The sequence below is a fragment of the Leiobunum rupestre genome, chromosome 7, assembly GCF_980474605.1.
Source record: "Leiobunum rupestre chromosome 7, qqLeiRupe1.1.hap1, whole genome shotgun sequence".
Lineage (NCBI taxonomy): Eukaryota > Metazoa > Arthropoda > Arachnida > Opiliones > Sclerosomatidae > Leiobunum > Leiobunum rupestre.
Window position 1 is genome coordinate 29,605,383 of NC_143390.1, and position 14,646 is coordinate 29,620,028.

Below are 14,646 nucleotides of genomic sequence, written 5' to 3' on the forward strand. Positions count from 1 at the left end.
ACGTATCTAATATGTTTTTTCCAATTGGAAAAAAATGATTACCAGCATGGCGGCCATAGCCAAAGGTACGGCGTGTCGTCATGCTGCCCAGTCCCTATTGGCACTCTAAACCCAAGGGGTGCTCACGCTTGACTTGAAATGGTCATTTTTTTGCGTTTATGTTTCAAGGGTCTGTCACCGACGTCACGATTTTAAGAAGTTTTTTGTATCTCCTCGGACTATATTTGCTCTGACTCTTGCCGTACCCAAGCAATGTATTTTTGATATATTTTTTAGCATTCTTTATTACGCGTGAGGTGCTAATCGAATGTTTTAGTGACGTCGTCGTCAGACCCTGTCACTTTCATCTCGTCTCTTATTTGAAGGCTTTGAAAAGGGCTGCGCGAGCACACCTATATTAGTGTCTCTAGCAACCTTGCTCTAAACCTATAATCAAAATGGACCTTGAAATAGTTATTTTTATAAAGTAACGTGGCCTTCTTGTTTAAATGTGGCTCTTACGTCACAGTCTCTTACTTTTACAAGTCTACGAGTGCGCGCTACAGTCGCCAGAGAAATATAAGTTTTTCTAGCGCGCGTGCGAATCGCTCGTGCGAAAAATATACTAATAAAGCTAGGTCTCGTGACGTAAGAGCAACATTTTAACAAGTTGGACACGACCACTTTTTACTTTATAAAATCAACTATTGGGCGGGATGTCGGTATAGCAGCATATCACCCAAGCTATAAGCTACAGTCCGACTATTTATTTAACACTTGGTACGTTAAAAGAAACCTGATAATTGTCACTAAGCTTCGGTTAATTTGTACTTACGTCCCGCGTGTTTAAACTTCGCTAAAAGAAATTCAATTAAATGTTACGAAGTTTGAGTTCGTTTTACATGGATCCGGGACTTCCTTTGTGGGCCGTGTAAGTCTCCAGAATTTAAATTCAAAACGGCACTTATTCGAATTCAACACATAGAGAATCGGGAGAGGGGAAGGAAGTTGAGTGGGTTATTTAAGTTACCGAAGCATCCCCCGCCCCCCAAGTACCAAGATCTTGTTAGTCCATTACATTTTAATTAAGAACGACCGTGAAAAGAGGCCGGGCGAAGTACCGCCGCTCGATTTTAATTAAAACTCAACGACTTAAGCCCTCGGAAAAGGTTCTTCTCGAAACCATAACCCTCCCCTCCTCGCGAATCCTCCCCACGCCACCCCAATAGCTATAGTTAAAATTCTAAAATTTTAATAGAGGAGAAACTTCCAGAAGCTCTAAACTCGGGCGAGTAAGTACAGAGTGGAAACCGTTCGGTGCAACTTAGGATAGAGTATTAATACCGACGTTTCGCCAGCGTTTCCGTGAAGCTTTTTTTGAGGAAATGGGTTTGTTTCTGACGCGAAGGCGCGATCGATTGGGGGAGTAAAAACGGGGAGAGTAGCTAATTTTTCATCTGGCAAATTAGTCAGCGACCAGTAATTAGCTTTCGGAGAATACATTAGGAGTCGGTTTTGGCAGTTCCGAAAACCAAAGGCCCTCAAAATCTGGAGGGATATTCCCCCGGGGCCTATCGCCACGTTGTTCCCTCTATGGTAGGAGTCTAGAGGTCACCGGACACTATTGCTACGACGGATGATAATCTCGAACGCAATTTCCGCTCCGCCCTTTTATAAACTTCCTAAACCCTGGCCCGAACTGTCAGATAAACGGGCCCACGAAGATGGTACCGCGTTTTAAAGTTCAATAGTATCTCTGAAACATTAGCCAACACCCCGTGAACGCGATGACAAACGACCCAAATCCTAAACATTCAATTTTTGTTGTCCGAAAGGAATTCTCCGTCATTTATACGGATTTTCCCAAGTCACGAATTTATCAAAAGGGGATTTTCTCACCCAAAATCCCTCTTTTCCCCTAACACATTAATACCACGAGCCGGGATATTTAACAATGTTGTTTACCTAGTGTTTTCTAATCCGCATTGGAGGTTCGTTTTAAAAAGGTTCCGACAAAATTCTGTAGCCAACATTTTTTAAAAACTTTTATTCACCGATCGAGTGTATCCGTGTTACTGGGGTAAAACTATCTACAACGTGTTGGAAACGCAAAATCTTTTGTTGCGCAGATTTGTGACCGAGGCTTAGCTACAAATTTTGAAATCAAATACTTTCGTACATATCATTTGGTTTTCACAAAACGAAATGATAATTTTAATACTAAATACCTTAATTAATGTAAATTGACAAATTTTGTAAATTTTCTTCTCAGTAACCTTTCGTGGAGAGTGTTAACAAAAATGCAACGTATTTGAAGAAATCAGGTTGAAAAAATTCTATGATTATGAAGGAATGTGGTCAAAATAAGGCTGGCAAAATTAGTTTTTTTTTGCGTCAACGGCCGCCATTGGGACGTTTTTAGATTCATTTTACCACCCCAAGAACGAGTCCCCGAATTTTTGTGTCTTCTAAAAATCATCCTGTCTGTTCGAAACCCTACGCACAATATTGTAATGAACCACTTTATGTAAAAGTGTTTTTTTTTTGTTACACAATTTTTGAGGCACCTCAAGACGAAGAGTCCTTGGTATTGGCGCCTAGTGCGCTTGTTGGGTAATCCACTACTGGTTAGAAATTGTTTCTAACAAAAAAATCTATCAAAAACTTATAAAGGGAAAATATTTTAAGCAAATACATTTTTCAATTTCTCATCAAAGAGAACAGATTTCGTTGAAAAGACAAGGATGGAAAATAGACATTATAGGTTACTCCATCTTCCCATATGCGGGTTTATGTATACGCCATCTATAATTCATTCATCTTTAAAACGGCTCTAAAAAAAGCAATCTATCGAGCCGTATAAAGGAATGAAATAAAAAAACCGGATTTCAATCATTTTTAAGTGTTTACGATAGCCCCGAATAGATTTTTCTAGGCAAGCTAATTTTCCCGAGTTTGGCGTACCGTAAATAATTTCGGATAAGGGTGTAAAATGGCGGTTTATACATCTAGCGCCAAGAACCGGAGGCTTTTCAAAGAAATTCACCAATTTTTAATATTGAAGTTTGATAAAAATACAACGTGCTCTATATTTTCGATACATTATTATTTCTTGTAGTCGACGGTTACCTAACACTCGTTTTCGAAGCAAGATTGGTTAACCTCAGTTTGATGGAACTTTCAGGTAAAGGAACTTAGGGCTTTACATCACCCCTTCCTCCCCCTCTTTCGTATCTTGATTTTCGCTCCCCGAAACTCTCGGAAAAGTATTGAAAGGGAAAAAATGAGGATACTTCATCTTCTCAGCGAAAAAAATATGGTCGACTAAGATGCAACGCACCCGGGACACGCTACCCGAAGATTTCTTATCTCTAGCTTTTCGATTTTTTTTTTCATTTCATATTCTACCAAACACGGATGAGAGAAATAGAGGAGAGGTACCACGTGATAGCTAATAATGTGTATACGCAAGAACGTATTAAGGTTACTGAGAATGTGTGAATCAACCCATTTACAGGCTGGAGATATGGGTCGAAATGTATTTTCTTAATATTTACGACGGTAACCGTGGCAAAAGTCCGATTATTATTATAATAATATTATTTTGAGTTCGGGAACGGAATTTCAATCTGGTTGCGATGCTTGGGATCGGGAATGGGAATTTTGAGAATGGGTGAAAGTAAAATTGATATCTTATTTTTAGATAAGGAAAGGATTTAAAAGGGAATTTTGAGTTCGGGAATGGGAATTTTGAGAATGGGTGAAAGTCAAATTGATATCTTATTTTTAGTTAAGGAAAGGATGGAAAAAGGAATTTTGAGTTCGGGAATGGAATTTCGATCTGGTTGCTATGCTGGGAATCGGGAATGGGAATTTTTAGGAATGGGTGAGAATCAAATTGATAACTTATTTATAGTTAAGAAAGGGATGGAAACGGGAATTTCGAGTTCGGGAATGGAATTTCGATCTGGTTGCGATACTTGGAATCGGGAATTTTAATTTCGGGAATGGGTGAGAGTCAAAATTTTGATATCTTATTTTAAGTTAAGGAAAGGATTTAAAAGGGAATTTTGAGTTCGGGAATGGAATTTCGATCTGGTTGCGATACTTGGAATCGGGAATGGGAATTTTGGGAATGGGTGGTAACGATAAAATTTATGTCAAATGGGATGGTAACGGTGGGAATTATATAAATTGAAGGAGAGTGTGGTTGTTGCATTCTATATACTGGTTGTAATTTAAGAATTTAAAGGAGAAAACTTAAATTTGTAGGTATAATTTTTAATATGCCTAGTGGAACTAGGGGTCTGACATGTTTCGAAACGCTTTGCAGATCATCATCAGAGACAAAAGAACACTATAATTACGGAGGTTAACATCAAGCCTAGTTGGCTCTCGTTAAAAAAAAGGGGGAGAACAATTATTATGGTTTTGTTTTTATGAAGATAAGAAATCGATCGAAAAATATTTGTATATAAATGTAATGGAAATGGATATTTGAAAGTGAAAAGGGGGATTGCTAATGTTTCTGCTTCAAAAAATCGCGATTCAGATTAAAACAGAAACGACATTTGTCAGTGACGAAATTTTTAAACATTTTTCTAGAACCAATAATTGAGAACCTATTAACTATTTCGTCGATTCAATCAAATGAATTAAATTAAATTGTTAAATTTGAGTGTTATTATAGTTGCATGAACTAAATTATATCGAATTTTTCTTAACCTTCTTACGACCGACACTAGATGGTGCTGTAGTTGGTCTGGCTTTTATTCTTTGCCATGGTAACGCGTACAGGTCAGCCATGACATTAAGACGCCCATGGTGGTCACGTGATTATTTCGCAGGCTCGTGTGACGTTTTGCCTCGTGATCTGTGACGTCAAATTAAGGTCTTGGCGGTTGATTCAAGGCGGGGCTTAGCTACGAGCAAGCGCCCAATTGGGGAAATGGAGAGGTTCAGTTTGAGAGAAGAGCTTATGCAGAAGATGATACTACCAAAGCCTGGATCATCATAGACCGGTAAAGTCAACGATAGATACAGCGTAGAGCGAACGTGTTTCAGAATAGACTGAGGTTGATTGCGCGTAGAATACGAATTTAACGTGGGCTTAGCCTCTCAAATAGTGAAAGCGCCATAACATCATACTTTACTTTTTAATAATAGCAGCATTGGGACTATTTTAATAATTTGAGTATAAATGAAGGTAACAAAGATCTTTCCAAGTACCCCTAGAAAGCAATTTCCAGTAAATAAAGCAAATTAATGGTATAGAAGACCGTAAATTTATTGAAGAGAAAACCGGCATGTACTTGGGGAAAATATGCCTTCAAGGTGGATAGTACTTAAGACTTAAGACTAACAATTGAAAAAAATAAAATACGCTCAAAGTGGACGCGCTTGAAAGAGTGAGACATTTAAATTTACAACATAAATGGAACAAAAGGGGAATCATAAACAAAATAAAACAGCTAAAAATAAGAGAAAGTACAGGGATACAAAAGCTAACATTACCATTATTTAAATTTATACAAACAAAGCTAAAAATTTAAAAACGGATTTAATAATTTAAAAACAAAACTAATAATTTAAAAACAAACCTAATAATTTAAAAACAAACCTAATAATTTTAAAACAAACCTAGTAATTTAAAACCAACCTAGCAATTTAAAAACAAACCTATTAATTTAAACACAAACCTAGTAATTTAAACACAAACCTAGTAATTTAAACACAAACCTATTAATTTAAACACAAACCTAGTAATTTAAACACAAACCTAGTAATTTAAAAACAAACCTAGTAATTTAAAACCAACTTAACATTTTGAAAATAAACCTAACATTTTAAAAACAATTAAAACCTAGTAATTTAAAACCAACTTAATATTTTGAAAACAAATCTAACATTTTAAAAACAATTTAAACCTAGTAATTTAAAACCAACTTAATATTTTGAAATAAATCTAACATTTTAAAAACAATTAAAACCTAGTAATTTAAAACCAAACATAGTAATTCAAACACAAACATAGTAATTTAAAACCAAACATAGTAATTTAAACACAAACCTAGTAATTTAAAACCAAACATAGTAATTCAAACACAAACCTAGTAATTTAAAACAAAGAATTAAAAATAAACCTAGTAATTTAAACACAAACCTAGTAATTTAAAAACAAACCTAGTAATTTAAAAACAAGCCTAGTAATTTAAAACCAACCTAGCAATTTGAAAACAAACCTAGTAATTTAAACACAAACCTAGTAATTTAAACACAAACCTAGTAATTTAAAAACAAATCTAGTAATTTAAAAACAAACCTAGTAATTTAAAACCAACTTAACATTTTGAAAATAAACCTAACATATTAAAAACAATTAAAACTTAGTAATTTAAAACCAACTTAATATTTTTAAAACAAATCTAACATTTTAAAAACAATTTAAACCTAGTAATTTAAAACCAACTTAATATTTTGAAAACAAATCTAAAATTTTAAAAACAATTTAAACCTAGTAATTTAAAAACAAAGCTAATAATTTAAAAACAAAGATAATAATCTAAAAATAAAGATAATAATCTAAAAACAAAGATAATAATCTAAACACAAATATAATAATCTAAAAATAAAGATAATAATCTAAAAACAAAGATAATAATCTAAAAACAATGATAATAATCTAAAAACAAAGATAATAATCTAAAAACAAAGATAATAATCTAAAAACTAAGATAATAATCTAAAACCAAGATAATAATCTAAAAACAATGATAATAATCTAAAAACAAAGATAATAATCTAAAAACTAAGATAATAATCTAAAAACAAAGATAATAATCTAAAAACCAAGATAATAATCTAAAAACCAAGATAATAATCTAAAAACAATGATAATAATCTAAAAACAAAGATAATAATCTAAAAACTAAGATAATAATCTAAAAACAAAGATAATAATCTAAAAACAATGATAATAATCTAAAAACAAAGATAATAATCTAAAAACAATGATAATAATCTAAAAACAAAGATAATAATCTAAAAACAAACCTAGTAAATTTAAATAAGTATCTAACGAAACGAAAGTTTTCGTTTCAAACTCAAAGAGTGGTCAGTTCCGAATAAAGACGATATCCACTGAGAGACTTGAATACGGGTAAGTCGATTAAATTGGTTTTGGAACTAAGGAAGCAATTTTTACGTTTACCTTCGAAAATATCGGGTCACTAAGTATATTAAAAGTTTTACGTATATACTCTAAATTAACAAATAACCCTAATTTTAAAGGTGAGTATTTTTTTCGTATACAGCCTATAACTCTAGCGTAGAAGAATCCCTCGAGCTTTTAAAAAGTTTGGCAACGATGTGGCCTAATCAATAACCATTAGACTCGGGGAACAATTTATTCCAATAAAAGACGCGGACATCCTCCCGCCAGCGGACGGAGCGGGATGAAACTACGAAGAATAAATACTAGTCGCGAGTAAGGCGGGAGATAAGGCGAATCAATTGGTATTTATCTTTTTAACGATAACTCCGTAACGGTAAAGTGGGAAGCATTCTCGTTACAACTCGGGTTATAGTACGGAACCGAGGCTTAACCTCTAGGGTAGACCGAGGCCTAACAGTTAGGTCGGATCTACGCCGATACTTTATAGATAGGCCTGGCTCGGTCTCAATTGTAGCGGATCTCCCATGGCGATCGTACGCGAGTTGAAAACAACAGCAAAATCCTGGCGGCTCTCCCTAAAGACAGGGGCCTACTAAAATCGATACAAACAAAACGATAGAAGCGAAGTTGACCTTTCTTGTTCGTGACGCCTTTCGCGGAGAAGTACTTCAGCCGCGTCACTTTTTAGAAGTGAGGCGCCGCTATTACCATGATTTAGGGTTATTCTAGATAAAAATCTCATCCAAGGAGATCCCGAGCTTTTATCTTCAAAGGGACGGTTCAGCACATTCTTGGCAGTTGTTTATAGAGAGTGAAACCGACCAGGTTCGCATTACCATTCATTAGCATACAGAGACTCCCGTATATCGAAAAACATTCGCGGAAGATCTAGGATTGGTATTTACCACGCGATGGAATCAAGAACCGCTAACAGAAGCTAATGGACGTTTACTTACGAACGGCTTCCGATTCTATCCAAATTCCTCTTAATATTCGGATATTTCGCGAATAAGGAATGAGATTGGACTCTTTCGATTACCGCAAACGCATCTTGATTGTTTCCACGCATAATTACATAAATATAAAGGAAGTGGTACGCTTTTCCTAAAAACACTGGTGTGCTGTGGGTAGAGCACTTCTACAGGGGACTGACCTATTTTTAACCTACTGAAGAAGAAAATTGAAATCTCGACTTTAATTCTGTATTTCTTATCCCTACCTAACTTAAATAATTTTTAAATTCTTATTTCAATGTATTAAATCTATATTTATTCTTCCTACCTAACTTAAAGTATTTTTAAATTCTTATTTAAATGTATTAAATCTATATTTATTCTTCCTACCTAACTTGAAGTATTTTTAAATTCTTATTTAAATGTATTAAATCCATATTTATTCTTCCTACCTACCTTAAAGTATTTTTAAATTCTTATTTAAATGTATTAAATCCATATTTATTCTTCCTAGATAACTTAACGTATTTTGAAATTCGTATTCCAAAATGTTAAATATCCCATTTCAAGCAACAGGTGAATAATTTATATTTCAAGGTAGAAAACAGACGCGAGCCATGAAAAATGCGTTTCATCGATTACCCGAGACAAATAATGTCCAATATTTCATTTAAAATAACAGAGACAAGTCACGTTGTTCGCCAAAACTAAGCCTAATACCCGCTTCTAGCAACAGAGTGGGGTTGTGTTTTTTGGAGCGACTTGAATCAGGGGGTGACGGGGGGGAGGGGGGAGGCAACGCGCTTTAGGACGTCGTCGCGGAGACAAATCATCCTGGCCATATTGGTGACGTCAATCGTCCTGGCCGGATTTACAAGCGAGAATATCTAGGTAAAGCTCCCCAACAGCGACACTGAAAGAGGAACATTGTGTCGTCGCTACTGGAGTGATTAATAACGCGTTTCTGACGCTCGTAAGTCGAGACACTTCTACCGGTCCCCTCCCAAAAGAACCAGAGAGAGCTTTGTTCGGCATTTTTATGCTCGAAATAGCTTCCATCGATTACCTTCCGCGAGAACGCGAGCCAATGAAATATAATAAGACGAACCCTTCTTCGTTTCTCAACTAGACCCCGGATAACCAGACAGTTAACGCGGGGGCAGATACGAGCCGCCTTCCGCCCCTCCTCCCGGAGGTTTCTGTCCGAGGCTTAATTTATTCCTTTCCTCCGCGCGAACTGTGCCAATCCATAAAAGGAGTGAAGAGCGAGGCTTAGAAATGGCCGCGACTTCCCACCCTTTCACCTATTTATTGGAGCGGGCATCGCGCGTGTCGTATCGTGGTTGTTTCTCGGATACAAGCCCCTCTCCGTCATTTCCTTCCTTACCCCCCCCCCCCTTCCCCGTCGACGGGATCCCATTAGATAAGTCACGCTTACAACCTGTTGCCAACTCCGTGACGTTAATGCCGTTGGATGAGACTTCGAATGGACGCTTCTCGTGTTTTCCACTCTCACGTTCATACGACCAAACGCCCCGAAAAGAGACGATTTATAAAACTAAGCGAGATTCTTTTTAAGGGCATGCGACTAAAAGCGTAGTACCGCAATTACGGGGTAGATGGCGGCACCACGCCTTTAATTTCAAATCTAAAGTTTTCCTAGAACGGACCAGAGATATATGAAATAGCATAGATATCTTACGCTGCATACGGGCCCGTGGGAAAAGCACGAAAGGAGGCAGCTAGCAGAAGACCCTTATTTTATGGATGCGCTAGGTAAAAGTGCCATCTATCGGTGACCCAATATTAGTATTTGGAAAATATTTTCTGGATGCGATACGTAATAGTGCCATCTATCGGTGACCAACATTAGTATTTGAAAAATATTTTCTGGATGCGATACGTAATTGTGCCATCTATCGGTGACCAAAATTAGTATTTGAAAAATATTTTCGGGATGCGCTACGTAATAGTGCCATCTACTGGTGACCAAAATTAGTATTTGAAAAATATTTTCGGGATGCGCTACGTAATAGTGCCATCTATCGGAGACCAAAATTAGTATTTGGAAAATATTTTCGGGATGCGCTACGTAATAGTGCCATCTATCGGTGACCAATATTAGTATTTGGAAAATATTTTCTGGATGTGTTACGTAATAGTGCCAACTATCGGTGACCAATATTAGTATTTGGAAAATATTTTATGGTTGCGCTACGTAATAGTGCCATCTATCGGTGACCAAAATTAGTATTTGGAAAATATTTTATGGTTCCGCTTCGTAATAGTGTCATCTATCGGTGACCAAAATTAGTATTTGGAAATTATTTCTGGATGCGCTACGTAATAATTCCATCTATCGGTGACCAAAATTAGTATTTGGAAATTATTCACTCGATGCGCTACGTAATAGTGCCATCTATCGGTGACCAAAATTAGTATTTGGAAAAAAGAACGCGGTAGATTAGGCCTAGTAATGTTGATAGCCCTAGAGTAACATGGAGTTGAAGTGACGTAACTTTTTTGCTTTTACAAGGAGACATCCCGAAGTGTAACCCACCGATTTTGTTCAAGCTCGGGGGATTGGTAGACCTTCATGTATCATGAGAAATCCTAAAGGGAATTTATTCAATGGGCAACCGTTTTGCCATGGCAACGAAAAATGTTGCCGTTACTCACATTGTCAGTAATATTAGACAACACAATGCGTTTCTGCTAAGAACTTTAGACAAATATAAACGTACAAAAGGCATTATGTCAAATAATTATTAGAAACCGCTAACCACTAGTTTTCAGTTACCTAAATACTGCAGTATTAATATTTTTCATGATAATTACAAAAATCGATTTATCTCGAAATACCATTTTTAGAGATAATGCGTTTCTGAAACCTAGGAGCAACAAAACACAGCACCCCACCCAAAAGTCGTAGATTTTCTGGCGTACAAATTTTCATTAGCTTTAGCGCCTGCTGCCGTCGGAAGGGGAAAATTTTTAAATTGTTTTCAACAAACACAAGGAGAACGCCGCTAGCTTTTAAACACGCTAACGAAATGGTGTGTACCAATTTCATTGGACGAACCTTTTCGCTGGGCGTTTTACGGAAAGGGGGAAGACAATTTCCAAATTTTCCCCTTCCGACGGCCGCTAAAGCGTCTAACCAATGAAAATTGTACGCGAGAAAATAGACGACTTTTTACGGGTTGCGTTCTCCTTGTGTGGGGTGCTGTGTTTGTTGTTGCTATATGGAACGGAATTCGAGAAAGAAGGTCAAGCGTCCGTCTGCGGGTCACGAATGCCCTTTCAAACGGAAGACGACGCTTGTAAGTAAACACTCCGGAAATGCTACGTCACTTTCGCGGGTATCCATTACCGGAATACTTCATACTTTAAATTTAGGATTTAAGTATGAGTATCCCAACCGGTAATCCAAGTAGCTTGTCCATTCCAATTAGATTCCATCGTGACGCGAAGGGAAAAAAAACATCTTTGGCGCATTAAGAGAGCTACTCCTCTTTCACTCGTTTTACTTTTACTGGATATCAGCCAGGGAAACTGAAGCAATGGAGAGCGGAAGGAATCTTTGTCCCCTAAATAAAGAATCTGGGTTTTTTCCCTCCACTTTCGGGGCTCGTGGCCGGAAAAATATTAATCTTCCGAGTAGAAGGTAAATGAGGGTGGTGCCTCTTTCCAGGAGATTCATAGTAGGGACACGACATTAGAAAACGGTTCTGGTAAAGTCGGCGAATTTACTATATACTGTCTTCTCCACGGTGGTTTCTTTGACGAGGCGTCATCAAGCGCATTCCGCTTTGACTGAACTATAGGACAATCCGTTTTTTCTCGCTGCCCGTATGAAAGAAGTTTCAATTACTGGAGAAATAATTCCTAGTCTCGATAAAAAACAGCCAAAGATTAATGAAAAGAGTATCCCTTCATAAATCAGAATTAAGCCGAGAGATTTACGGTCGCCGAGATTAAATTAAGTCTAACCTAAGAAATAAGCTTCTTTGCTTTTGTCGTCTTCGTTTGCGTAACAATCTGTTCATGTTGATGAGCGTTACGATGGAACTTATTGGAAAATGTTATTTCTCATTATCTGTCGAATATTAAAGATGCTAGCGAATTAATGGAAATTGTGCCGTTAATATATAAGCTTAACTCAATATCAAATTTTGGCCTTTGCTGATTACCTAATCTTCAATTTCAAGTTATAAATATATCACGATTTATTTACCCTTTAAATTGAAGATTGGGATACGTTGGGTGTAGGATTAACTGGCATTATTTAGATTAAATGTTATTCATATTATAATATGTTTAATACGTTTTGTAATAATTGTATGTATTTAACAGTTTTCCTGTTACCTCTACCAGAGATATAAAACATATTTCTACGTCCATTAGACTCTTTTTGTAAATTTGGACCAAAAGTAATTGAGGAATAGCATAGCGTGTTTTTACCACATTTGATTTTCTGAATTAGTCTTTGATGAAAAAAAGTATTTTATTTTGATCAAATAGCATGACGTCATTACTTCTACTGCGCTGTCTCCCTATAGTTCAGTCAAAGCGGAAATTTCATATGGGAAATATGGGTTATATCAGAAGTATATAATATTACTCTTAGTAGAGAAGTGTTCATCTAACTAACTTGCTAATGGATTGTTCAAAAAACGTTTGGGAAGAAAAAGTAGTGCGGTTTGAAGAACGTCTGTTATTGATTTATTGAACTATTTTATCGGAAAAATATGGTTTTAGTGTAATTTTTACATTATACATATTTAAGCGAATTAGCTGACGGGATATTTTAGTCGCGATGGGGTGGGAAATTAGCGCTAAACATCTGCTATTAGAAAAATGCCCTATTTAAGAGAACCAGGAAATCAAAAACAAGTCTTATTTGAAGAATTTCATATTGTTTCTTAAGGACCAACAACACTGCTTTCCTTATGATTTTGGAAACTTCTAAACACCAAAAATAATATTCTTCATATTTCTAAGACCTTTTTCAAATGAAGACACTTTGATTTCATTTTTCCCTGTCCATTTTGAAATCACAATAATATTAATTTACTTTGCGCAATATAATCTAGAATAGGGTATAGAGTGGTGCAAAAAGTTAGAATAATCATGGCTAGATTAGCATAAATAATCACGTGTTAAATGTTTTCTAAGAGTTATTTCTAGAATGACCACATATTTTTGGTGGACTTCAGATTAAGTCATTAGTCCTAATTAGATTTTGTTTTTAAGTTCCGTATTGTTCTAACCAGAGGCGCTTATATGGGGTGGCGGAGTGGTTAGCGCTTTCGCCTCGCAGCAAGAGGAGCTGGGTTCGATCCCAACTTGTGGCACTGGGTGAAAACTCAGAACTACTTCTTCCGCGTTGAGTTTACAAGTTCTCTCCCCACTGGTTAAAGGGGTTTCCCCCGAGTTCTTCGGTTTCCTCTTTCCGTAAAAACTTGCTGAGGTTAACGGTAATAGTTAGTGTTGGGAGCTGTTGGCTCGCGTGACATGAAGGGCTTGCCACCACCCTCCTACGCGTTGTAACCAATCTGGGGTTCCCGGGACAAGCTTTATTTGAGTAGGAGAATTAGGCTTAAGTTTCAACTTTATCCAATCGTGTTGGCGTCATCTGTTTCTATTATTAGACACTTTTGCAAAGTATATTAAGGTTTAGTTTTCCAATAACACGATAGAAGGCGCCAAAACGATTTGATTAAGTTCATTTACTAGGCCTAACTCTCCAACTCAACAAATACTGTCCCGCGAAACGGTGGGTCCCTATTTATTCAACCTCATTGATTGTAACCGGCCACCTGTTTAACGGCATTATAAGTCGCTAGATGCTTTGGGCCGAAGGTGGTGCATTGGGTATGACGTCAGTTCTACGTCACTCCCCATATTAACTGGATACAACTGATATTATCACTGTTAAACCGGTTTTATAGTGACTAGGAGCCTATTTAGGTCACTGTTTACACTATAGAAATGTTGAAAAGGAATTATGTAACAATTTTAGCTTTGGTAAGGTTTTAAAATGTACATCGAAGCTCTAAAGATTGGGGTTTATGCAGGGTGGGGGGGAACTTCCAGTTAATATATATTTCAATAAGTACTAACATTACCGGAAATTAATAAGCTTACATCGAGACGATAATCCTCTTCTAAATATTGTATGATTTCAATTACCAAGCCCGCTAGCATCGTCTACAACCTTACGAAAACTCATTAATAATTAGTTACCGTAAAGTTAGATTTCATAGAAGTGTGGTGGTGGAGTGGTTAGCACTTTCGTCGCTCAGCAAGAGTTAGTGAAGGGAGCTGCTGGCTCGCGTGGCTTGAAGGGCTTGCCACCACCCTCCTACGCCTTGTAACCCAACCACCTGAATCAATGGCTTTAAAAGTCGCTCGATGACTTAGGCCTAAGGTGGTGCCTTACTGATTGTTATTATTATATAATTAGTTCGTGCAACTTTAATTAAAGTTGAATTTAACGATTTTTAAATATTTAAATAATCATAAATTGTCAAATAG

At 36.6% G+C, this 14,646-nt stretch overlaps 1 protein-coding gene across 2 annotated transcripts in view; it reads right to left on the reverse strand.

Annotated features, from left to right (window-relative positions):
- The window catches only part of bma (SCY1-like protein bma), a 173,345-nt gene that overhangs the window by 24,328 nt on the left and 134,371 nt on the right, over positions 1-14,646 (reverse strand). The window lies entirely within an intron of this gene.